This window comes from Mustela lutreola, chromosome 16 (genome assembly GCF_030435805.1).
Source record: "Mustela lutreola isolate mMusLut2 chromosome 16, mMusLut2.pri, whole genome shotgun sequence".
NCBI classification, from domain to species: Eukaryota; Metazoa; Chordata; class Mammalia; order Carnivora; family Mustelidae; genus Mustela; species Mustela lutreola.
Window position 1 is genome coordinate 45344164 of NC_081305.1, and position 23789 is coordinate 45367952.

Here is a 23789-nt window from a genome sequence, read left to right on the forward strand (position 1 = left end):
AGCAGCCTGTCTTCCAGGGCCCTCTAGTCCTGCCCTGCCTTTCCCTGGGTGCTGCTGCCATCCTCAGGGGCAGTGGTGAATTCTCTGCAGGGGCCACGCAGCCCACTCATGTCCCCAACCCACTAGCTGGGGTCCATGGGGTGGAACCAGAGCCTCCGTGGGTTCACATTCCTCACCTGTTAAATGGGCCGTCCAGAGGATCTTAGATTGTGCAGGGAAGAGCTCCCCGAGTCGCCTGGCACACAGTAAGCTTGTGGTAACAATTTAATAATTCAACAATTTTAACAATTTCCATTTTCTCGTGCCATATCCCCCCTGGGCTGCAACCTCCCCTTCGCCAGCTCCCAGCCTCTAGTGATACTGTACTCACCCGTGGCTCACGGCCTGCCAGGCGTGGGCTGTGTGCCCTGTGAGCATCAGCTCGGCGGCTCTGCCCAGAGACCCTGAGGAGAAGGTGTTATTAACCTCATTTCTCTTTCCCAGCATTTTCGTTTCAAGAAGGCACATTTTTGCTCTGTGTGCATGCATTACCTAGTCCCCTAAATGATAATTGCGCACAGCACAGAAGGGTAGTATCCAGCGACAAGGACATCCCTTCCCCAAGACAGCCATTGTTCCTGGCCTCTCTTTTGTTTGTCCCCACGCTCTGCCTCCTTTTGTTTCTACCCAGATGGAGCCCAACTTCCCATATTTGAGCCTTCGCCTTTGCTGGCCACGTAAGGTTCTCCCAGTGGGGAAGTGGAGCAGCTTTGTGGTGTGGAAAGCCCCCTGGGCTTCCTTTCCCCTGAGCTGGCCATCTGTGGGATTTGTACTTGCCCCAAGAAGGGGAAACCAGGGAACGGGCTGGAAGCCCCTCAGGCAATAAGGGGCAGATCCAGGCCTGGGACCCAGGCCTGCAGGGCTCCAGCCTGGGGTTCCTAACCTGTGTGACACCGTGGAGGCCTTGCATTGGGCTCTGGGGCCAGCCAGCTGTGTGGCTCCAGACCAGTCACGTCACTGCTCTGTGCTCTGGAGTCCTCATCCACAGGATGGAGATGCTAATGGTGCCTCCTCAGGGTGGCTTTGAGGCTATATGGCATCATCTTCAGGCAAAATGCATAGTAAGTGCTGACACTGCCTTATTCTGTGTCGTAGCATTTAACAGGCCACCTCCTGTGAGCTAACTGATCGCATCCTCCAGCACCCCAGAATGTAGGTGTTACTATGATTCCTCTTTCGTGCAGGGAGAGGGGCAGATTGCAACCCTGGGTGTCTTGCCTGGGGTCATTCCCTCTGCCACTCCCAAACTAGCCTGAGGAATTAGAAGGCTCTCCCTCCCCACCTCGCCCCATTGTCTTCCTTCCAGGCTTTGGTGGGGAGCACCTGACAGGTGGGGGTGTCAGGGCTGGGTCCCAGGACAGAGAGCTCCCTCGAAAGCCCTCCCTGCCCCCAACCCCAGGTGGCCTGCCTGGCCCTGGAAACTCCGGATAAAGGAGCATTGTGCTTCCAGCAGGCTTCCCCAGGCTGGTTTCAGCCACTCCTACAGGATGGGAAGGGCCCTCCTCCTGCTTGCCTCCAGCCCTCCCCTCTCCTCACTCCCCTCTCTGTCCTGCCTTGTGAAGTAGAGGGAGAAAGTAGGACATGTGGGAAGGCAGGGCTGTTCAGCATATCTCCCCCAGGGTGGACCCCAGGCACTTGTGCCTCCTCTCTCCCTAGGTTCCCCTCCTCTGTGGCCCACTAGAGCGTCCACAGCTTAGTCCTCTTGTGAATCTTCCATGGGCAGCCTCCCCCCAGATGATCTGACTCTGAGATGCCCTATTGTGTATATATGGTTGTGTACACTGATGATTCTTCTACTTTTAAACCTTTATTAACTGCGGAGTGTAACGTACCTCCAGAAATGGGCCTAAGTGCACTTGTTGGTTTAACATCAGTGTGGGCTGAACAAACACTCGCCCCGCTTAGGGGAAAAGCAAACACTGCATGCACCCTGGGAGTTGCATTCCCCCCCACCCCACCACCCTCTTGATCTTGGCCCCAGTAGTGATCATGACCCTGACCTTGGGGGTCACTGTGTCCCTGCCTTTCTGGAGAGTCCTTGCCAGGCGTCCATCCTTGGTTTACAGAATACCACCTTGCCTGCTTTTGAACTTCACAGAAATGGCTGTCTTCTTTGATCCCTGGTCTGTGGGGTCCAACCACATGGCCGAGGGTGTCCGTAGTCTGTCCCCCCTTGTTGCTGTGTACTCTTCTAGTGTGAAAACAACCCAGAGCTGATCTCTGTCTCCTGCTGTGTGGGTGTCAGTGTCCTTGAATGTCCTGGCCGTGTATGCATACATTTCTCCAGGGAAGCCGGGGTGGGGCACACAGGTGCCCTTCTGTGAGCTCTATCAGGCAGGAGACCGAGACCCTGCTCCCAGATCCACATGCATATAGGTAAAATGAGCCGGACTCCCAAGCCCCCATCTCCCCCACTGCTGGTGACCCTTTCTCATTAACAGGCACCATCCATCCTCTCGGTGGGGCCAGCAGTCCCGTGGCATCCTGACTCCTCCTGTCCTCTTCCTTCACAGCCACCATGTCAGGAAAGCCACCTGCTCTACCTACAGAGCTCCTCTGGTGGCAGCCACTGCTTAAGCCAGCCTCCTGTCTGTCCAGCCTGGACTGTCTCCCCACTCACCACCCCCCGCCCCGGTTGCCTTCCCCCTCACCCCAGCCTGCAGTCTGTCCTCTCATGAAGCCAGAGGGAGCTGGGGTCAGATCGCATTGCTGCACTGCTGGGACCCTCCTGTTGCTTCATCTCCCTCAGGGATGGGTCATGAGATCCTGGCCCAGCTTTCCTGCCAGCTTCCCCTCCTCTCCTGCCATGCTGTTCTTGGAACATTCCAGGCTGGGGCCTGCCTCAGGGCCTTTGGTTCATGCTACCTGGTCTGGGACTGGTCACTCTCCGCTTTCCACCTTCCCAGACTTGATTTTCTTTGTGGCTCTTACCATTGCTACTTACATTATGTGTCAATTTGTGGGTCAGTTGGCTTCTTGTCATCCCTGCCCCTCATAACTTGGCTCCATGGGGTGGTGGGTAGGGGGGGCCCTTACTGTGTCCCTTGCTATAACCTCAGCTTGATCTATATGCTCCAGGGTAGCCCAATAAACACTGGCAGACTGAACGTGACGGGGAGGGGGTATGAATGAGCCCGTAAAAGCCCTGAGTGTCGCTGCCATGGTGCATGGTAGGGGACCTGCCCTGAGTGAGGAGGAATGCCACTGGAAGGGTAAGCAGGAGTTGGCTGAGGGAGAGGAGGGGAGAGTGCAGGGGCCTCTGCAGAACTGAAGGGTAGCTAGCATCGTCCTCGACGCTGTGGTTCTGTGGTCTGGATTTGAACGCAGACAGCCGCTTGGGGCCTCTCCACGTCTTGCTTGTCCTTCTCTAGAATCGAGGCCACTCCGGTGTTCTAGGGCATCTCTAAAGCTCTGCTCCTAACATACTTACACCAGGGCCTGCGGTATAAACATGAACATGATTGTTTTCGTTTTTCTCCTCTGCACACTCCGGAGTGCCTGGCCCTTCGTGGCCTCTGGGGACACAGCGGTTGGTGGGTAAACAGATCCAGTTGCTACCCATTTGGTGTCTGTCTCCTGGACTCTCGGCCTTCTGGGGCATCCCTGCTCCGAGGAAGGGGAAGACCTGAAATGACCTTGGGTCTGGGGAGTGATTATTCCTTAGGCTGATTAGTAGGGAAAACTAATGGAAGGTTTGTATCTTGCCAGGCCCAGTGCCCCACATAGCACTCCCCTGTGTCTGCCCAGTCCCACCTGGGATCCCAGAAGGGGGCTCTGAGCATTCAGCCCATTTCACAGACAGGGAACGGTAGCACCCGTGGTGAGTGGTGAGTGCTAGCCTGGGCCTGGTGAGAGCAGATCTGGCCAGATGTCCTCAGGATGCCATTTGTATTTCGCTGGTGGCCAGGTGGTCACTGTCATGTGGAGCAGCTTTTCCCATCTTCCTGGAACATCTGGAGCTCCTCCCGAAGATGAGAGCCCGTTCAAGTCACTTGCCTATTTCCCATTGGGCTGTTTGCATTTTTACTTGTTACTTTGAGTTAAATCCTAGGTTCTGCGTGAGAGCCTTTGTTTCGAAGCTGCTGTCATTCTCCCTGTCTGCTGCTCGTCTTTTCAGTTCCTTTATGGTGGCTTTTGATGAATAGAAGCACTTAATTTTAATGTGGTCAAATATATCACTCATATCCTGTAGAGGTTTATAATTCTGCCTCTCACCTTTCTTTGTTCTAGAATAGTGTGTGTGTGTGTGTGTGTGTGTGTATGTATGTGTGTGTGGTGTGAGGTAGGCATCCAATTTCATATTTGTCACCTGGATCCCCAGTCATCCAAGGACCATGTAATGAAAACAGACTGACTTTTCTCCATGGCTACCCTTATCATAGATCTCATGTCTGTGTAAGTGGTTCTGGTGCTGGATGCCCCGTCGGTTTCTCTTTCTCTTCGGGTATGTTCACGTACCACCCCGCTCTCGCTTCTGTCCTTGAAACGAAGCTTTGATCTTGGGGAGAGCAAACACTCCTGATTGTTCTTCTTCCTGAGTGTCCCGGCCATTCTTGGCTCTTTCAGTTCTACTTCAACATTAGACATGTATCTCGTCATGTGCCCAGAGCAACACTGAGTCTCCCAGTTGATGGACATGGTGTCCCGGTCGATGGACATGGTCCATCTCTCCATTTATTTGTCTTCTCTGATGTCTCAGGAGAGTGCCACACTTTTCCAGCATCGTCCTTGCCCACTTGTTGGTGGCTTAGTGGCTTTATTCTGAGGTAGTTTGTGACGAGGCCGGCGTGGATTCTGTGCCTTCTCTTCTCACGAGTCGCCTTGCTCCCTGGGTTGCCTTTGCCGGGTAAGGCTCACATGAGGGGCAGGAGCCCCCCACCCTCCCCCCCCAACTCTGCTTCCTCCTTGGCACCACTCCTAGTCCCTGACAGAGGGTGGGCAGGGTGCCCGGAGAGGAGGTTGTAATTTTCCTGAATGATTTCAAGGGCTAATTAAAGGTTTTCCTTGACTAATCAGCTTACGGTTTAATTATCGGGGAACAGGCTCAGGGCTGCGGGAAGCAACTCTGGTGGGGTCTCCCCACAGCGTGGCAGGGAGGAGCCAGGGCCAGGCCCTACCCCGCGGGGGTGGCAGGACCTGGGGATCCCCGGCACTTTTCAGTGGGCCAGCTGGTGTTCTCCATCCCCGTGAAAGAGGAAGGGTGGAGGGCAGCATGTGTGTCCAGAGTCAGCACATGTGGGGTGGGGGCCCCTTCTCTGCTTGAAATCCTCCCATATTCCCCACTGCCTGGGGAGAGGACCCAAACCTGGTCCCTCCCCTGCGAGACTCGGCCCTGTCCCGGTGGTCTGTTTGCACTTTAGCCTCGCTGACCTTCGTTAAGTGTTCTTCTCTCATGTTTGCGTCTTGATCCTAAGGGTCACCTCCTCTGAGAAGCCTTCTTGGGTCATCCCTGCCCACCGGAGCAGGTGGTAAGCTCTGCGGGCTCCTTGTGGGCTGGCAGGGTCACTCACTCCACCACTGATAAGCATTCAGTGAAGGGGACCCCTGGGCAGGGCCCTGTGGTCCAGCATTTAAGGTGGAGGGGACCCAAAAGGAGAAGGGGTTCAGGACTGGCTGGCACTTGGAGGAAAAGGCTAGGAGTGGGGATTTAGGACTGGGAGACCTCAGCCAGCTGATGCCTTCCCAGGGGAGGCTTCTGCCTGGACCAGACACAGGATGGGCTCCTGGGAATTTGTGAAGGGGGAGGGGACCCAGAGATGGCTGTGCCAGGCCCAGGCTTCATTCCTTGGATTCCTCAGCAGCCCCAGACTCCTGGTGGCCCGAGGTGGGGGAGGGTAGGCAGGCAGAGGGGCCCCTGCCCCTCCCCGTGGTGGGGACCACCATACAGAACCCCAAGCCTACACATTTGAAGCCTAGTCTCTGGCTGTGGGGCCTGAGCATTGATCAGGGGTTTTGGGTTTTTTGGGTTTTTTTTTTTAAGGCATCCTGTGTGACTAGCTGGGATGAGAGCCCCTGGCCTCCAAAACCAGCATATGTGTTCACTTTCACAACGTTTGGGGTACTTTTTGAGGGGTACTTCTGACATAGTGTGACGGAGCCACATCACCCCCACAAGCACATGGTGGCATTGCAGACAAGGCAGCTGGGGCCCAGAAGCTTCCAGGGGCCACGCAGCCTCTGCCGCTGTCCTGTCTGCCTGGGTCCTCCAGGTTCCCAGTGGGCCGCCTTCTCTGTCTCCCTCCTCTCCTCCTCTCTCTCTCCATGTCTCTGCCTTTTGTTTCTCTCCCTTTTTCCCCTGCCCTCAGCTTCTGCTTCTCTCCTGCTCCCCCCGCCCCCGCCCCACTTCCCCTGTTAGCCGGGATCCTGCTGTAGCCACAGAAGGGGATGGTTCCCACAGACCCCAGGACAGGGGGTGAGGGGTGGGGAGGGGGTGGGAAGGATGCTGGTGTCACCTTGCCAGCCTCTCTTGCTTCTCCTGGCACCTGGAGTGGAGGCGGGGGCATACCTCCCGCTGACATTTGGGGGCACAGGGGCCAACTTTGCGACCTCGAGGGAGGACTGTCCACGCAGGCAGACCCTGACATGACAGATCCTGTGACCCAAGATCCTTCCGTGGGCCCAAAAGTCTGTTGGCATCATCTGTGAACGGTCACCATCTCAGGCTCCCGTGGGGTGGCCGAGGGTTTAATCTTGGCGGAGGCGCACGCTGAGATGTGAATATTGCATTGCTGGAGCCGATACTGTGGGAACGAGGGGGAGTGAGGCCGGGGCTTCTGGTCGTCCCTGCTCGCAGGGTTCACTGGCCTCCTCTCCCACACACGCTCGGGGACAAAGGCTGCCCATCGGGGCCTCTCCAACCCTGACAGAGCACCTTCTCTGACCTCGGGCCAGGCCTGGGGCCCCACATTTCTCAGCATTGGTTCCCACGGGTTCCTGCCGCCTCCCGGGGTTGCTGGGAGGAATGAGTGAGTCAGTGGCGTGTGTGACGCTCAGCACAGTATTGCCATCATTATGTCATTATCGTCACCTTGACTGTGATCACTGTTCGTTATTAGAGGCAGGACCTGTGTTCGGATTCAGTAACCAAAATTCACCCTGTGAGTGATCCATAACTCTTCGCTGTTAGAATTAGGTCACATTTCCTTTTACGAAATGTTGAAAACGTTCGTATAAATGGAAGTGTTCATACATTCTTGGGAGAATGTCTCATGCCTTCCCCACATCCGTGTCCCTGTCCCCATCCCCATCGCTGTCCCCAGTGTCCCACAGTCAGCACTGATAATCAGGCTTTTTCGTCTGTAACCCAAGCCCCACCTCCCTGATTATTTCAGAACAATTCCCATACATCACGTACTTGAGCCATGAATTTTTCAGATTTTTCTTCTGTAAGAGATTAAAGTCTAAGAAAACAAACTCCACAATACTTTTGTCTCGGGAAAAAAAGAACTAGTGATTCCTTAAGATCGTCAGTTTCCCCAGTTGTCTTATCATCCTTTTTCAGCGTGCTTTTTTGTTTTGGAATCTAGACAAGGTCTGTGCGGGGTGTTTCTGGTTGATGGGTCCCATAAGTCTTCTGTAGGATTTCTTGTGTCTGTTTTTCTGTGTGCTTGCTGTTCGCCTTGTATGTCCACCAAAGACCCTCATACTTTGTCTCCTTGACTTTTCCACGGTCAGGGCCCAGGCAGTGAATCCTTGTGGTGTCATTCAACTTGTTCCTCTGTCCTCTGTGTTTCCTATAAACAGGGACTCAGGTCTGGAAGCTCAATCATATTCAGGTGCTGTTTCTTTTATGGGTGGTGCTGTGTGTATGAACCTCAGGACAACATTAGTATCTGGGTCACTTTTGAAATAAATGTAGGTGGAGCCTGGCTGGCTCTGTTGGTGAAGCGTGCGACTCTTGCTCTTGAGGTTGTGAGTTCAAGCCCCACATGGGGTGTAGAGATTACTGGGAAAAAATAAATAAATAAGTAAAATGTAAAGTAAGATAAATAAAGTAATAAATAGTAATAATAATAATAAATGAAGTAAATTCCATTAAATTTAAAAAATTCAGTAGATGGGGAAAAATGCTTCCCTTGCTTACGATCAGACTGGTACCAGACTGAGCAGCAGGGGCTTGAGGACCGAGGGTTGGGAACTGGGGGGGGGTGCCCAGGAGGCATGGGTAGAGTGTCAGCCTCCAGCTTCCAAGAACTGTCTGTCATAGGAGTACATGGCTTTGGGCTCCTGCTTTGTTGGGATTGTGGGCCCTCAGCCATGAGCCCCCCCACCCCCCCAGCCACCCCATCCTTGACTCCAGCCACTTCAGCTGGCCTGGTAGTTATCCTGCAGGACAGAGCTGCTCTCCTGCCCGGGCTATGTCTTTGGCCAGCAGAGCCGCCCTAGGGAGCTTTCCCCTGCCCCACCCACTTCCCCCTCTGTACAGTGATGGGGGCAGCACCTCCCTGGGAGGGCTGTGGTCAGGACTCCAGCAGATGGAGACCGGACAGAAAAGGGCGTGATGAGTGGCGCGCGCTGTTCCTCCACATTTAGCACAGGCCTCTTTTGACCTCAGCTCCACCACTTTCCCCTCCTAGCCTCCCTCCTGGCCACGCTGGCTGCTTGCACATTCTGGCACGTGTCGGGCCTGCTTCAGTCCTTGGGCCTTTGTGGTGGCCCTTCCCTCTGCCCTGATCGTGCTTCCCTGGCTCACCACTCGGCTTCCTCATGGCCCTCTGGTCTGACTCCAGCATCACGCCCCTTGGGGCCTTTCCAGTGCTCTCTGTCCTCTCCCTCTGGTTGCACACTCTTCTGTTGACTTGTGTATTGTCTCATCTCCCCCACGGGAATGTCAGCTCTGAGAAGGAGCCACTGTCTCCTTTACTGATCTGTCCCTGGTGTCTAAAACCATGCCTGGCACACAGCGAGTGCAGAATACAGTCCTGGAGCGTGTGGACAAGCGAGACAGGAACATGGTTAAGTGAGCGGACTTGGGCCCAGGTCCGACCTACCACGGACTCCTGGCTCCAGTACACACTCTGTGTTCTGGGGCCGGCACCTGCCCTCGCTGAGCCTTGGTCTCCTCCCCTGCCACATGGGGTTGTTCACAGCCCCCTGCTCGCTGCCTTGTTTGGCACCAGCACGGTTGCCCTCAGGAAACACTGTAGCTGGTCTTCCCACCATCCTATGTCTCCAGCGTCTGGCCCCAGCCGAGCCAGCCAGGGGCCGCCCCTGCCGTGGGGACACTTTAAATCTTAAATAACTCCTTCCACTCTGTATGGTGGGCTGCTGGGGCCCTGGAACCGGTCAGGGCAGGGACACCATGGATGGGTATGTTCCTATGGCCAGACAGGCTCCTTGAGGAGTGTGGTTCCCACAGGAGTGCCCAGGATGTGGAGAGGCATGGGGCTGTGGCCATGTCGGAGGGCTTCAGGGCTGCCTGCTTCCAGGCCTCTGTCTCCCTGGTAGGAGACAGGCCGAGAGCTGTGCGCGTCCAAAGAGGACTGCTGTTCTGATGGTGGTAGCAGTTCGTGGCTCTCAGCTGTGCATGTGTGCGTGTGTGTGTGTGTGTGTGTGTGCTGAGAGATAGGGCTCAAAAGAGAGACTGAAGGTACATGCGTATAGAGACAAAGCTCCCAGCTGTCAGAACCGCTGCCCCCAGTGTTTGCTACAAGTGTCAAGTAGGACACATGTGCAGAATGTATGTAACTCCCCGTTGAATTTCATGAATGAGTATCACGATCAAGCATATACCCATCTAACAACCACCCAGATCAAGAAGACAGGCATCACCAGCACCTCAAAAGCCCTCTACTTCATGTGCTCTTTCCAGCCTTGGCAAATAAATTCAGCGCCCCCTTTTTTCCTTTTAATCATTGCCTCTGTTTTGGTGACTCATGAGAAATGTCCAGTGCCCCCAGGGGGACAGAGAGTCACCTGACGGACCCCACCTTAGAGGCTGTGACCAGTTTCGAATCCCTCCTTATGCACTCTGCCCAGCGGTGGAAGAAAACACTCCTGCCCTGGTTAGAGCCCTCGGTGCCCATCTGCAGGTGTGAGTGCCTCCCCCCGCCCCTGCACTTCCCTAAACCAGCTCCCACGTTTCTCCGCTTTTGATGGTACCAGACCATGAGCACTTGGCTGTCACTCGCTCTGTTTTTCTCTCAAGGTTTCTCCAGGTGGATAACGGAGCCAGAAGTCCTGTGCCCTTGGGAATGTTCCCCAGCGTGGGTCAGAACCACATCCACCCAGCAGCCAGATGAAAGCAGCCTAGCCCTGGTGGGGCGTCAGGAGGGCGCTCTGGGGGGTTGAAACCATCGCCTCATGTGACAATGGGCATTTTCTGCCTGGTATAGGGTACTACTAGCTTCCCCAGTCGCCAAAAGGGATTCAGTCACAGGCCCTTGATACATAAGGGGTCCTCCCCTGAGCACCTGTAAGGGATAAAGGGGGCTCTGGTATCATCCTGGGTCTGCCTGTCCCTCCACATGGGAATGGATGGGGGCTGGGGACCAGATGATTTCTTTCTGGCCTGCACCCTGGACCCCTCTGCTTCCCCTCTTAGCCAGGCTTGTCCAGCCTTTCATGGAGAGGCCCTCCGGGATGGAGAGCACTTGCAAAGGCTCTGTATGTAGAGGCCTGGGTCTGCTTCCTGGCTCTGCCACCTACTAGCTGGGTGACCTTTGGCATGTGGTGGCTTCCTGCTGTGGGCCTCAGTTTCCCCATGATAAATGGGATTGTATAAAGGTTATTTCATTCATGTAGAACACTTAGAAGAGAGTGGCACTTAGAAACCTCATCATGAGTGCTAGCTGTGGGTATTACCGTCCTTACTGCCATTCACTCGTTCGTTCCTCTGCATCCAGCCCTGTCCTGGCAAAGGGCTGGTGGCCTGTCAGCCTGGTCTTCCCTCATGGAACTTGCGGTCCAGTGATGGAGACAGACAGACACAGCACCAGTCATGACAGCCCAGAGCGACCTCAGGGGGAGCACAGACCCCTGTCACAGCTGTGATGGAGGAAGCCCAGAGGACTGGGCCTCAGAAATCAGGGAAGCCTTCCTGGAAGAGGAGACAACTGAGCCCAGGGCAGAAAGAGGAGCAAGAGTTAGTGTGTGGAATAGTGTTCCAGGGAGAGTGAATAGAGTATTCAAAGGCTAAAAGGTGGGAAAGGGTCTGGCGTATTTCATAAATCACTACTATTTTAAGTGAAAGTTTTTATTTCAAGATAACTGTAGATTTGCTGGCAGTTTTAAGAAATAACACAGAACGCCCCTGTTTCCCCCATGGTAACATCTTGCAACATCTTGCAACTAGGATAATGACATTGATATAGTCAAGAGACAGAACATTCCATCACAAGGATCCTTCCCAATGCCTTTTTATAGCCACGTCCCCTTCCTGGCATGTCCCTGACTCCTGGCAACCACTCCCCATTTTCATAATCCTGCATTTCAAGAATATGATGTGTTATGGAACAGTTTTCACAACCATAATGTGAAGAACTATAACAATAAGGAGAATTTAAGATATAAAGCATAAAAAGCTTAACATTTTTAAAAAATGGTATAAAATGGAGGCTTTTTTTTTTTTTTTTTTTTTTAACTCAGCTTCATTGTCTGGAGATTTCATCCAGGTCATTGCCCAATTCAATAGTCAGTCCTTTTTCTTGCTGAGTAGTATTCCGTGGTATAGACGTACCACAGTCTAACCATTCACCAGTTGAAGGACATCTGGGCTAGCTCCCTGTGGGGGGCGAAGCAGATAAAGCCACCATAAACAGTTGCGTACAGGTTGTTTGTGCGAATATAGCTTTTTGTTTCTCTGAGACGAATAACCAGAAATGCAGTTGCTGGTGTAGAGAAATTGCCAGACCATTTAGTTGTACCATTTTTCATCCCCCGCAGCAGCATGCAGATGAGCCAGTTTCCCTGCACCATCACCAGCATTTGGTGTTGCCAGTGTTTTTGATTTTAAGCTGTTCGACTGGGCATGTAATGATAACTTATCGTGGCTTCAACTTCTGTGTTTCTCATGGCCTGTGGTGCCTTCCATCCTTTCATGGGCCCTTCTGCCATCTGGGCGTCATCTTTGTGAAATGCCTCCTCATGTCTTCTGCCTGTTTTCTACCTGGATTTTTAGGGGTTTTTACTATGGAATTTTAAGAGTTCCTTCTCTCTTCCAGATACTAGTCCTTTGTCAGATAAGTTTGCAAATATTGTTTCCCCAATCCATAGCGCTTTTTTCCCCCCTCTTCTCGTGGACTTCTGCAGAGCAAAAAAAATTTAATTTTGATGAGGCCTGCATTACTAATTTTTCCTTTTATGGATCTTTTGGTATCAAGTTGAACAACTCCATGCCTAGCCTTAGACCTGGACGGTTGGTTTGGTTGGTTGCTTTCAGAAGATTTTTTAGTTCTGTATTTGATTCTGTGCCTCCATTATAAGTTCACGTTGGTACAAAGTGTGCCGTTTAAGGTCAGGGTCTGTTTGGGGGAATGTGGATATCCATGCTTCCAGGACTCTGAAAAACGCTCCTTCCTCCATCCAGTTGCTGATACCTTTTTTTTTCTTTTTTCTTTTTTGGACGAAAGTAAGTTACCACAATGAGATACCACTTCATACCTACCAGGATGGCTGTTCCCCCAAAAAGGGAAAATCACAGATATTGCTGGCAGCCTTCTACATCGTGGGCGGACACCTAAGCCGGTGAAGCCGCCGTGGAAAACAGGCTGGTAGTTGTTCAAACAGTTCAATACAGAACTACCCGATTACCTAGCAGTCCTCCTCCCGGGTGTACCTCCAGACGCATTGAATACAGAGACCTGAACAGACCCTTGTACCGGCGTTCGTGTTGCGTTATTCACTAGCTAAGAGGTGGAAGGAACCCAGTGTCTGTCAACAGATGGGATGTGACAGACACGGCGGAGCATCATTCAGCCCCAGAAATGAATGGGCTTTTGAAAAAACGCTACAATATGGGGTGGACCTTGACAACGTTATGCCTGGTGAAATAAGCCAGACAGAGGAGAGAGATTCGTAAGCCCTCACTTACGTGAAATAGCTAGAATAGGGAAGTGCACAGAGTCGGGAGAACAGAGGTTGGGGCGGGGGAGAGGGGGTTGCTGGGAGCAGGAGGGAATGGGGAGTCATTGTTCAGTGGCTGCAGGGTTTTTGTCGGGGATGCTGAAAAAAAGTCCTGGGTGTAAACGGTGATGTGCATGAACCCGCGGCTGTGCCGCCGAATTAGGCCCTTTACCGATGGTTAAGATGATAAATATTCTGTATGTTTTAAGAAAGAAGAAAAATCAGTGTTTTTAAAACCAGCGCGTATATCTGTGGGGGTCTGTGGGCTCTCTCTTCTGCTCATTGACCCGCGGGTTTATCCACACTGTGTCATTACTGTGGCTGGGGGAGGGGAGGCAGGTGACACCTCCACCTTCTGTTCCTGAACCGAGCTGTTCTAGGGCCCGGGGGCCTGGCTTTTGGAGTTCCTCGCAGGCTCCCTCGTGTGGCAGGTGGTGCCGTAGGTTTACCCGGTTTCAGGGTCACCCGCCTTGTCCTCAGCCCCCATATCTGATTCATCAAGTGTTGCTTTTCTTGGCAAAGACCTCTGGTCTGTCCCCTACCTCCCTCTCTGTCCTGCCATCCTGGCCGCCTTCATCATTTGCGGGGAGCAGTGCTGCCTCCTGTCATTTGTCCCTGCACCCACTCAAGCCACCTTGATCTGATCCTCTGCGGACAGGACAGCCAGAGTTCTGTTTCCAAGTGCAGGCATGTCCTCAGCCCCTTTGCTGGCTCCTGCCCCTCTCTGGCCTTGATCCCCCACACCCTCGTCCCTCCAGCGAGCCCTTCTCTGCTGGGATTTCACACTTCATTGGTGCGATCCTTGACGAGAGGCCCCGCCAGGCAGGGACAGAGCTGCACCCCCCGCCCTGGGGGCATTTGGTGGCCAAACATTGGAGTTTCTGTGGACAGTATGGGTGGGGTGTGGTAGGAGAAGGTTACATGCCACGGGCATCCAGAACCCAGGGAAGGGAAGGTGACGAAATGAGCCCGGAGAGGCAGGGAGAACTTGGGGAGTGGGGGTCCCTGGAGAGGAGATGGCTTTAGCTGTGCGGGCCCTGGTAGGGTTTCAGCAGGAGAGGGACATCAGTTGGATTTTGCAAAGGTCTCCCTGGCCCCTGGAGGAAACTCGGCTTTGTGGAGACACTTGGCAGGCAAGGACGTCCTGGGCAGGGAGGCCAAGGGGCTGGGGGTGGAGGGGTGGGGGCAGGCAGCCCTCACTTGGGCAGCTTGGCAGTCACGATCCTGGCCCCAGCAAGGCCATTTCTGGGCCCGTGGCTGTGCTGGCCCACCTGTGAGGTAACATCTGTGCACAGGTGTCATGGCCATGCCATTTGTGAGAGCACAAGGCTGGAAACCACCTAGCTGGCCCTGTGGGGACCCGCTCCAGGCACAGTGGCCCCTCCACGCCGCTGCTCAAGCAGCACCAACAAGCGCTTTCAGAGATGGAGTAGGCTTGGAAAATCACTAAGACGTAGATACTTTTTTCTTTAACATTGTAATTTTAAACTGTTAGCATGCACTTTGAGTATAAAGCATAATGTGCAGCATGACTGGTTACTCTAGAGAGAAAACCCACGTAGCCACCTTCCCCAAGGTGAAGAAGCAGGGGGTGCCAGCCCCTCCAAACTCCCCCCCCCCCCGACTCTAGAGGACCCCACTGCCTTGCGCTTCCCCTTGGCAGCCCCAAACAGTATGTTTCATTTCGTTAGCCTTGAGCTTTTTCTAAACAAAGTCACAAGACGTATCCTTTCACGTTTTCCTGCTTCCGTTTTGGTTTCATTCACCTGTAGCTGTGGGTCGTCTGTTCTCACTGTCGTGCACCATTCGGGGGAGCCAGGAGATCCCCAATCATTGTCGGTCCACCTTGGGCCAGCACTTGGCTTGTTTTTCAGTCTTTCTGGCTGATTCAGCCCAAGTCCCCATGCATATCCCTGAGGCAAGCAGGCTGGATCTTTCGGCTTCATACCCAGGGGGGCGCTTTTCTAGGTCGAGGGAGTTGCCTGGGAGAGCATTCCCGAGGTCCCCAGTGTGGGTCTTCCCCTCCACTGGAGGCTGCTAGGCTCCTCCCTGGGCAGGGGTGTGGGGGAACCAAAGATTGTTTGGAGAAAAGTGAGGTCAGAATAGTATTACGTGGCGTGCTGCCATTTATGTACTTAGAAGAGGTGTGCAAGCGTGTGTGTGCACACACACCCATGCACACGCATGTGTAGGCTCTCTCGGAAAGGAAAGAGGGGAGAGATGGAGCCCAGATATGGTGGCTTATTAATAGTTGAGAAGCCAAGTGACCAGCTTTACATGGGTTTATTGGTTTAGTCTTGGTTTGGGGGTATGTTTACAAAGTTTCATAACTGTTCTGGTGTGAGATGATCCTAGGGCAAGCTCTCCTCGCTCCGAAGCCTGGCCCCCAGGAGCACCCCTCACTTGTTTCCACTTCGACTTCTGGGGAAAGGGTATTTCCTCCTCCCCCCCTCCCCCATCCTTCCCCTTGGGACTTGGTTTCCCTTGGCTCAAAACTGCCCAATCCTGACTGCCTCCCCAGCCAGAGCCCAAACCTGCCTGTCCGGTTTGGGAAGGTCTGGGGGCCCACCCACTTGGCTCCTGTGCTGGTGATTGCCTGACCAGCGCTCTCCCCCCAAGAGAGGAGGGAGTGGCCTGGGATCTAGGACTTCTGGGGTCTCCTAGACCTGCCCTGCTGTAGCCCCAGGCCCACCCTAGGCCTGGCGGGGAGCCTCTGGTTGGATGGGCAGGTGGAAGGCAGGAGGAGGATTTCCAGGACCTTGGAGCCGGGGCTCCCAGGTCCCAGTGATAAAGTCCTCAGGGAGTTGGCTGCAGTGGGAGTGGTCTCCATGGAGGTGCCAGAGCCAGGGAGGGGGAAGGACACGGGCGTCTTTATCCACCTGCCTGCCTGGGCCACTTGCTGCTTCTCACGGGCTCACCGTCAGCTGGGCACCTGTCCTGGGCCGCCTGTGAGAACTTGAGAACCTGGTCCCTGCTGCTCACAGGAGTTCTGTCTAGTTTGCTCACTGCTGAACTGTCAGGGCCTCCCAGCGGGCTCGCCCGCAAGTGCTAGGAGCACAGGAAATATGTGACCGAACAGGAGAGCCAGACATCAGGAGGGCTCAGCCCTGGGATGGAGTCTAGAGAAGGTACCAGACCCAGCCTGGTGTCAGGGAGGGCTTTCTGGAGGAGAGGGTGCCTGAGGCAGGCCCTGAAGGGTGACTGGTGATGAACCAGGGAGCCCTGACCTGGGCCCAGGAAGACTTTGCCGAGGAAGTAAGATCTGGAGGGGGAGGGAGGTGTGAGGCAAAGGGGCGGCACCCCTTCTAGAAGACTCCTGTCTGAGCATCTTTTTCCTCTGTCTGGAATGGGGGTTCTGGGCAGGCTAGCCTCATGCTCAGAGCAGCTGCCTGGGAAGCCTGGTGCCAAAACCCCTGCAGGGTGCCTTGGGCAAGTCTCTGGACCTCTCTGGGCCTCAGTTTCCCTCATTGTAAAATGAGCCTGTTAAAACACCTGTCCCTTAAGGACCCTGCTGGGGGAAATGGCTTAAAGCAGGTCAGTGCTAAGAGCAGGGCCTGGCCCAGGGAAAGTTCTCTGCGGAGTTGGGCCCCTCACTTTCAGGTTAGTTGCATCCTGGCGTGGCTGGCAAGACAGAGCCAGTCCTCCCCACCTTTCTTCCTCCCCGTTTCCACCATTCACCAGTCCCATTTTCACATCTGGAGATGGCTATGTCTGGGGTCCACTGTGACCTGCGCGCGTCTAATGAGAGAGTGAGATGGAGTGGGGAGAGGCCCCCTTCATGCACCCTCTTGGGGTTTTGGCTGGAATTACTGGGTAGGGGGGCCAATCCGGCAAGCTCCAACCACCCAGCCTCATCAGAGAGCCCCCCCAGCTCCCTCCCTCCGTCCAACCCCCCCAGCCCCAACTGTCATTTCAAACCTGGCCGCCCTGCCAGCCACTCTCACCCACTCAGCCCCGTGTGGTGTGGCCCCTGCTGTCCTGTCTCCTGGTGCCAAGTCTGGCCCTGGGGGTGCATGGGTGCTGGCAGCAGACGGACCCTGTTAAAGCAAGGGCTGAGGTTTGTGTCCCCTGCTTCTGTATCCCTGCCCAGTCTTTCCCTCTGCCAGGGCAGTGGTGGCCCGGTGGCCAAGGCTTTCCGGGCTCAGCCCCTCCTTCCCTCTGTTCCGCCCTCCGCCCTCGCCCTCCATGGACTGGAGCCACAGGCAGCCCAACTCCTGCCAGGGCAGGGCCAAGGCACCACCCACAGCCAGGGAGGCCAGAGTGCGGGGCCAGCCAGCTCACCTGTGGGTGGCTCACATCCAGGGCCAGGGGAGCCCCTTGCTCCCCATTCCTGTGCTGCCAGCTGGAAGCCTGTCAGTCCACTGCCCTCTCCCACTGACGGTGGCCCCAGGACCAGGGAGGAGGATGGCCGAGGTGAGCTGACCCTGGCCTCGGAGGGGCAGAGGGGGGAGGAGGGAAGGAGAGGGGAGGACTGCCCATGGGAGGGTGTCAGCCTATGCTGGGGGACCACCCCTTTCTCGGTCAGAGCCAGGGGCGAGGTCACTGTGTTTCCATGTGTTACCAGACAGGTGTTTTGTCTGCTGGCACTTACCACGTGCCTCCTCCCAGGTCCCTGAGTGCCTCCGGGGGAGCTCAGTCCTGGGGTCTGGTTCTAAGGGGGGTGACTTGGAGGGGCTGTGCCTCACTGAGTCACCCTAGATGACCCAGGAGTTGGTGATGGGCGTGCCAGGGTCTGTTGTGGGGTCTCCTTTCCTCCTGTGTATGGATCTAGGGTGTGTAGGTCTCGTGGTCTAACACTGTGGCTGGGGGAGTGTACCCGGGTGTGTGGGGGGGGTCCTTTTCAGGCATGTCAGGCGGTTAGGGAGCGTCTGGGGTTGGCTGTATGCACGCATGGGCCTGCGTTCTGAGCTGGTGGCTGGTGTATATCATGTATATTGCTGGTGTGTGTTGCGGGTCTCTTTCGGGAGTCCGTGCATCAAGGGGGTGTGTGTAGGTCTTTACACCATTTGTGGAGGGGGTCCTGGGTCCACGGCTTCTCCAGGGACCCAGCTGTGGGCCCCCGAATGTTCTGGCCTTTCTGTTGGGAGAGGTTCCTCTGAGCCAGGCCCCTCTTTTTGACTGCTTCCCCAGCATTCTCGCACTGAGGCCACAAGGCTCCCGCGGGCTCTGCCGGGGCTGGTATTCCAGAGGCGGGACCTAGGGCTCAGGGTGTGATGTCTTTTTCTGGGCCAAGGCTGCTGTGTGGCTGCGGTGGCTTCTCATGTTTCAGAATTGAGGACTCCTCCGTGTGTGTGTGTGTGTGTGTGTGTGTGTGTGTGTGTGTGTGTGTGTGTATGGAGCAGGGAGTTGCATGGAGGGCTGTGCCTCTTTCCTGTTACCCCCCTCCACCTTCCTGCCCTGCTTCGGGAAGAAAGAATGGAGTCTGATCTGATTTTCCTGGTCCCTGGGGGCTCGCCCACACTTTCAGGTTTGTTGTGGCATCCATCCCTACCCTGGGCACCTCTGGGGGGTGACAGACGCCAACAGTGCCCTTTGTGTCTGTTTCCTTTTGGGCCTGGCTGGGAGGGGAGGAGGCACCTGAGCCCAAGGCTGCCGGACTTGCCACCCGGCCTCCCTGGGGACTCGGAGCACCAGCCCAGCTGGCTCCAGGAAATATCTTCTCTTCATTTAGCCACACTGTCTGAGCTGTGCCCCACCCCGTGTTGGGCAGGGCTGGGGACACAGGGTGGCTGGGATGGCCCCAGGCGCTGCCCTCTTGGGGGCTCCCAGACAGCACAGCCCATTCTGCTCTGATTGGAGCCCTGAAAAAGTAAGACAGCAGAGACTGTAAGGCTGGACCCTTGCACTGGGCTGGAGAGAAGTGTGTGCAGCACCTTCTTCCGTTTATCTGTTCCTGCCCCTGTGCATTCAGCAGCAGCAGCAACCATGGCCATGGTAGTGCCAGCGGGGTAAACTGTAGTGAGGACCCACTTGGTGGCAGCACATCTCTCTGCCGAGTCCTTACCCTGCACGATCTGTGCAAAGGCCCTGTGCAGAGAGATGGCGCATATCTGGCCAGAACATGAAGGGCAGGGCTGCTCCTCACGCCCCAGACTGCCGATGCCAGCTGCTTCCCAAGGCCAGGGTGACCCATGGATCTGTGTCATCCTGTGGGATTTCACACGTTACGGGGACCGGTGGATTTCCGGCAGCATTTCTTGCCATGTGACTTGCCTCTTTCCATCCTCACAGTTCCAGCCGAGGCAGCATGGCTGGAGTGGGCCTTCCTGGGGTGGGGTGGACCCAGAAATAGGATCAATGGGGGGCACCTCTTGTGGCATTTGGTGCATAGGCCAGCTTACTCACAAAGAGCCAGATTTGGTTTCGCAGGACTGGAACCGGTTCCTGTTTAGGCATGAAGGTCCGACTTCCAGGCTGTGTGGGACAGGCGCTGGGGGTGCCTATCTGCCCTCGCCCCCACCTCCCTTGTCTGTTCCTCCTCAGGGTCCAAACTGCTCACTTGGCCGTGGCATCATTCATTTGTGCCACAAACACTTGCTGAGTGTCTGCTGCTCTAGATGCCAAGGATACAGCAAGAAAGACAAGGGCTCCAGCTATCAGGGAGCCTTTGCTGGGGGCCAGGGAGGAGAGGGGACCCATGGTCTGCATTTATGTGATGTCAGATGGTAATAAAGGCCACAGAGAAGTATAAAGTGGGGGTGCAGGTTTTGTCAGGATCCACGAAAGACCTCTCTAATGAGGTTTTATTTCTTAGAGATTTTAATTTATTTATTTGAGAGAGAGCACACGCACAGAGGGAGAAGGAGAAGCAGACTCCCCGCTGTGCAGGGAGCCTGATGTGGGGCTTGATCCCAGGACCCCAAGATCATGACCCGAGCCAAAGGCAGACGCTTAACCTACCAAGCCACCCAGGTGGCTCTTTAGGAAGGTTTTATTTGCACAAAGACCCAGATATCAGGAAGGGGTGAGTCATGTAACTCTGGACAGAGGGAGTAGTAGGCGCAAAGGCCTTGAGGCTGGAGCAAGCTTGAGGTGTCCACGACTAAAATGTATGAGGCCAGTACAGGTGTAGTGAAGTGAGAGGAGGGGTGGGGTCCCGAGGACAGCGGAGTGCAGCTGGGCAGGGCCTTGGTAGGGCACAGTGGGGAACTTTATCCCCGTCCGAAGCCCTGGAAGAACTGTTTGTTTAGCGTTGCTTCTGGTTCCCTCCTAACCAAGGCAGCCTTGCTGATCTTGGTTCTGGTCATTGACAGTACAGTTTTTTCTGCCCTTGTTCTTGTCCCATGAACTTCTGGGATCTTTCATCTGGAGCACAGGCCTTGGCTGGTGCTGGGGCTGCCAGCAAACCGGGAATGGAGGGGGCAGCGACAAGGCCGCCTCTGCGGCTCAGCACGGGTGCTTTGGTGACCTGGTGGTGCTGGGCAGCCCTGGGCAGTGAATTCCCCTCTCTGGGCCCTGTTGTTCTGGTTTGGGAAACAGGAAGGAAGAGGACTCTCCCTCGCAACCCAGTCACCTAAGAACGGTTGGGAGGGCTCAGGGTGGCCTGGTCTGCACGTCTGGCCTGAAGCTGGGCTGGAGTCAGCACCGAAGCACACACACCCCCCCCTACACCCCCCGCCGGCGCTGAGCCACTGACTTCGTGGGAAGCGTGAGGCACGCTCATCACTGTGGGATGCATCGGGATATGAAGGGTCAGGAGAGGGTAGACGGGACGAACCAGGCACTGGGGGTACGGTGATGGGCAAGACCGGACCCAGCGCCCGCCCCCGTGGTGCTCTTGGCTGCGGCTAGTATGGAAGATGGTGTCCGTTGTCAGCAAGTCCTGTCACCTCGGCCGTTCCAGCATGCCCAGAGCCTGCCCACTTCTCCCTTCAGAGCCCCCACGTGGTCCTGCCTGCCCCTTGGCTGTCATGTCCTCCGCCTCCCTGGGCTCCACATGGCCACAGTCCAGCCTCTGGCTGCCTGAGTCAGGCCACGGCCCTCCGCTGCTCAGAGCCCTTGTGTGGCCCCACCTCCCTCCAGGAAAGGACGGAGCTGTCCCCGTGGCCCATAATGCCCTACATGATCTGCCCCCACCACTGGGCCTCCTCTGCTCTGACCACATCAAGCACGTCCCCACCTGGGGACAGTTGCACTGAATCTTCCCACTCCTGGGTGTCCATGTGGTTCCCTGGCCCCTCCCCACTCGGGTCCCTGCTCAAGGATCACCTTCCCAGCTAGGCCTTCCCTGACCTTTTCACTGAAACTTGCAGCCTCTCTTGGCCCTCAGCACTCCCTTGATCCTTGCTTAGTGTATGTTCTCAGCATTTACCCTCTGGCTCACTAGATATTTTTCTGATTTAGCTCATTTATCGACTGTCTCCTTTCCCCTAGAACATGAGCTCTGTCCACAAGGGCTGGGATGCTTCTGGCCATTCTGACCGCTGCTAGGAGCCCCAGCCCCGGTCTGGCAGAGAGCAGCCCTCAGTAGCCACGGACAGTACGCAGGTGTGTGAGTGTGATGGGGTCCTTTGGGGTATTTGCCAAGGAGTGGGCTTAGGCACGTGTTTGGCCCAAAGCTCAGGATGGCATCTGGGGTCAAGATCCCTGGGGAGAAACTAGGCTCGAGGCAGCGGGGCTGGGAGAGAGATTTGGACTGGGGAGGGCGGGGGCTGTACAGATGGGCACCTGAGAGCTGAGCAAAGGTGTGGAGGTGGGATGGGTGTGGGGGTGGAGGGGGACAGGATTCTGCTGGGGGCCGGTCTCCCCTCCTTTGTCAGAGCCCAGCCCTGACAGTGAGTAAACTGAGGTGGGAAGCGGCTTCCGTGAGCTAGTAGGTTAAAGTCTTAGCAGGGGCGCCTGGGTGGCTCCAGGGGTTAAGCCTCTGCCTTCAGCTCAGGTCATGATCTCAGGACCCTGGGATGGAGCCCATGAGAATCCCCGCTCAGCAGGGAGCCTGCTTCCCCCTCTCCCTCCTGCTTGTACGCTCTCTTGCTATCTTGCTTTTTCTCTTAAATAAATAAAATCTTTAAAAAATAAATAAATAAAAGTCTTGATATGAAAGGGGGTGGGCGCCGGTGGTGGCAGCCCTGAGTGCTGGCTGGGGACAGTGGCCTGCCTTCATGGTCCCCTTCCTGATTGAGGGTTTCATTTTGGAGACTGATCTTGGCACATCCCCTGCTCTTTTCTTGGGCCCCTGGGTTCCCCTTCATCAGCTCCCCGAAACTGCAAGGGAGCAAGCTTGTTTCAGAGGGGTGGGGGGAGGAGGGAAGGAGACAGAAGGTAAGGAGTTTTTGCACACACGTGCACACACACACATTTCCCGGATGGCTTTGTGCTACAGGTGCATCTCGCTCTTCCACCAGAGTGGATTTTCATGGTGGGGAGAGTCAGGCGTGGGGTGGGGTGGGTGGGTATCATTTTCTTCTCATGAAAGCTCAGGAGGATGGAACCAGCGAATGCAGGGATGTCTAGAAACTTGGCAGCTTTGGCTAGGACAGGCTGGAAACTGTCTTGTCCCCCATGTCGAATAATTCAAAAGCTTTTTTCTTCATTGTAGTAAACATTTGAGAGTAGGGTACGGAATGTGCCTGCATTCGTGGGATCAGACACAGGGCTTCAGAGGCATCTGTGGCCTGGCTGGTGGCTGCACGCTGTCCCACCCCACCCTACCCCCACCACCACCCCGTTCCCTCTATCTAAGGTTGCTGCTTCACCCTCTCCTGGAGTTTCCCCAAGGACCGCCTGAGCAGTATGAGAGGTGTCTGAGCAGGGGTGTAGTGTAGCGGGTACAGATGAGTGTGCATTCATTCACCGGCGGTTCCTTAAGTGCCTGGTATGGGCTGGGCCATGTTGTAGACATTGGGGTATGGCAGGGAGCAAGACGGATGAGAGGTGCAAAGGGAAAGATGTAGAGGGGGACAGGACTGGAGCCAGGGATATTTGAAGACAGACGTGGGTAGAGGGAAGGAGGGAAGGAGCCATGTGCAGATCCGTGAGAATGAAGTTCCAGCAAGGGAGTGACTGCCAGTGCAAAGGCCCTGAGGTGGGGACGTGTCTAGGGTTTGCAGAAAAGCAAGGAGGCTCATGTGGCTGAGGCAGAGCGAGCAAAGGGCAGAGGTGACAGGCAGATCATATGGGCCACAGGGCCACGGGGATGGGTTTTGGGGGCTAGCAGAAGGTTTAAGGAGGTCGATGCTGTAGTGGATCCAACTGGCTTCAGGCCCAGCTCTGCTTGGTAACCTAAGCAAGAGATTTCACTTTCGTGGTCCTCAGTTTCCACATCTGCAAGATGGAAATGAGAAGAGCTGCTCCCCCCAGGTCACAGGGAGTCCGTGAGCTGAGGGTCTCCATCTGGGCAGGGTGGTGGGGTCCCTCGCGTCAGTACTGGGGCTGAGCCTCAGAGAGGTACATTTGGTGGCGGGGATGGACGTGTGGCCATCTTTTCCCCTGCAGATTGTCTTGCTGAAGGGGAACAGGAACCCCCACTCTGGGCTGCCTCCCATTACCCTTGGGGGGCTGGGACAGGTCAGATAGGAGATGGGGACCCTGAACCCCAGGAGGGGTCAGGGGCAGGACCAAAAGGGCAAGTGTGGGGTGACTGGCTGGCTCAGTCAAGGGAACATGTGACTCTTGATCTGGGGGGCGGTAGAGATTACTAAAGATAAATAAATAAATAAACTTGAAAGAAAGAAGGAAGGGCAGGGTGT

General features: G+C 55.3%; 1 protein-coding gene across 3 annotated transcripts in view; it reads left to right on the top strand.

The window, feature by feature from the left end:
* Positions 1–23789, top strand: part of PAK4 (p21 (RAC1) activated kinase 4) — a 41990-nt gene that overhangs the window by 5157 nt on the left and 13044 nt on the right. Inside the window, exon 1 of one of the 3 annotated variants that reach the window (XM_059151902.1) lies at positions 17314–17514. The exons of the other annotated variants lie outside the window; for them this stretch is intronic. The gene's annotated coding sequence lies outside the window, so the exon portion shown is untranslated. Of the gene's footprint in view, positions 1–17313; positions 17515–23789 lie in introns of those variants that run through there. 3 annotated transcript variants of the gene reach the window in all.